The following is a 2745-nucleotide window of genomic DNA, read 5'->3' on the forward strand; positions in this document are numbered from 1 at the left end:
GAGACCAAGTTCCATTTGTCTCTGTATAGAGCCCAGTACCTGTGTTGGTAGACGGGTAGATGCATGAAGAAATAAATAAATTACCAACAGAGGATCTGGAGCCAGCGTACTGCTTTTTTTAATATACTAACTCTTACTAGTTGACACAACTTTAGTGGTTTGTTTTAAAGGACATGGTATCACTCAAAATCATTTTACCATCTTGCTTACTCCCCTGTCAGCCATCTCTTTGGATCTTTGAAACAGTCAGAAAGGGGTGTGTGTGTGTGTGTTTGTGTGTGCGTGTTACTGGGGAGCCATAATACTTCCTATCACCTTCCCAAAAAAATCACATCCATCTTCAATAATACAACTCAAACTTCTCAGCACTAATGAGTGTTGCATGAAGCCAAGGAAAATAAGACATTAGCAATATCACAAATAAAATGCTGACTATTTAGATATAGTCAAATCTACATCATTTTCACAAATGGATTCAAATTACTAATATATGTTTGCATGTGGTCTTTCAGGTACACAATAAAATGTTAGTGTAAATACCAGGTTAATTTTAATAAATACTATTTCTTTCGATTCTGGATTATGTTATAAAATCAATAAGAATTTGTTAAGCTAATTAAAATTGCAAAATAGAGAGGCATGTACTCAAATTGTCATGCAAAATGTTTATCTGCTTTCAACACATAGAGTGAAATTGAAATTCTTTTGAAGATGTATCATCAAATATGACTTGAGTATATGTGACTATTCTATTCCAAGTTAGACTCAAGGTATTAATTTTAATCCTTAATGTCCTTATAATTCAAGAACTACATACTTACACAAATAACTAGATATGCTAAACTATAATAGTATTGCTATAGTCCCCTATATGTGAAATTTGGGTTATCTTTGACCTAATGTGACTAAATGATAATCTTGTAACTTTCAGGTACACAATAGTACGCTATTCTAAAATCATAATAGGCTTACCCCATTTAGAGATAGCTATGGCTCCAGGTTCTATTAGCCTGATACTACTAATGTTCAAATTAAAATTGTTCCTTTATTCACCAAGCACTCTTTGGATAAAATGTGGATAAAAGTCTACACACTAACAAACTCTAACTTATAAGTTACAATAACAATCCTAGCCGTCACAAGGACCAGAATATTTGTATCAGCACAACGCTTCCTGACACATATTTTAGTCTATGTGACAGTTATAGTTCTAATTGTCCATTAGTAAATTGGCATTCTGTTTTTTTTAAAAATAAATAAATAAACTACTTTCTCGTTCGCCTTTGTTCCTCTTGCCTTGAAACCACCTGGAGTGAGGATCACCTTGCACCAAGTGATACTGACATTGTTCCTCGTGGGCTGACACATATGGTGCCGATGGCAGGAGCAATTAAGGACATGGATAAAAATTAGATGGCTGGGGAAAGCAAAATAGGAGCAATTCCTTTGTTGGAAGACACTCCCGTCAGGAAACAATGAAAAACAGCATGGTACCTTGTTAATTCTCTCACCACACTGAAGAACCCAGGAGAGCTGACTCCAAATCCAATTCCAAAATCTAGTACTTCTAAAAAAAAAGAAAAAAGAAAAAAAGAAAGAAAGAGAGGAAGAAAGAAAGAAAGAAAAAGAATAAAAGAAAAAGTGAACAACTGACTCTCTAAAACACTCTCAATGACCCTTTATACTGTCACTTCTTTGCTTGGGTTTATCCATAGCAAACCTCACTTTCAAGTTGATGCTTGTAATGTGGGGAAGGAACCAACGATTCTCCTCTACTCTCTTAGAGTCTCTAGCTGGGTCTAAGAATTAAACTGACCTAAGACAGATTAGTGGAGAAAAGCATACAAGTTTTATTAAATTTTTATGTGTATATGGGGGCCTTCAAAAGAGAATGAAGACCTGAAGAAGTCTCCAGAGCAGGAAGCTTTCATATCTCTTAGACAAGGAAATAATAAATTTGTGAAGAAATGACAAGATAAAGTGGTTTGGTCTGGGGACAATAAGTTATGGGGAAGTAACTAGGAGATATGGGAGAACTAGTGAAAGGTAAGGGTTACTGTAGGCAATGTACAGCTCCATTTCGTCATTGATTCCCAGTCTCTGGTAATAAGGACAGTCCCCTCTTTCTGGGACAGGGAGGGCACACCATTCTCATGGGAAATTTGATGGCCTGTTTTTAGGTAGAAAAGGGAAGGTCAGAGAGCTTTTCCTGAATCTGCTATCTCTCAGTTGCCTTCAGCGCAAAATAATCAACAGGCCCAAGTGGCATGGTTTGGAGTGGCATGTCCTTAACTCCTTCAGTAGCAGTAGATAGGTCACTACAGATTGATTGACATCCTACCTATCTCTAGTTTCCATACAGTCAAGTTCATTCTAAATACAATCACCACCTCCATTTAGGGAAAGATTGAAAAGCTCTTTATGTCAGGGAAAATGGTACTCTTTCCAGTATGGAGTAAGAAGGAATGACATTGCAGAAATCCTGGCCTGGCTTTACATTCACCGGAATTGGTTCTTGATCATTTGAAATGAATTCCTCATACCTCAAACATTGCCCCGCCCCAATATTATCAACATTTCAAAGTTGAATACAACTGTAATTTACTCATAAGTAGAACTTACATAATTGTCTCCAAAAGGAGTGTTAGGAAAATGTTGATTCATTTCTGAATGTTTTTCCCTAATGAAGACTTTAATTGGTATTCCCATCTTTCAGTAAAATATAGTCAATGCCCCATTTTCTCT

The sequence above is a fragment of the Hipposideros armiger genome, unplaced genomic scaffold (genome assembly GCF_001890085.2).
Source record: "Hipposideros armiger isolate ML-2016 unplaced genomic scaffold, ASM189008v1 scaffold_650, whole genome shotgun sequence".
NCBI lineage: Eukaryota > Metazoa > Chordata > Mammalia > Chiroptera > Hipposideridae > Hipposideros > Hipposideros armiger.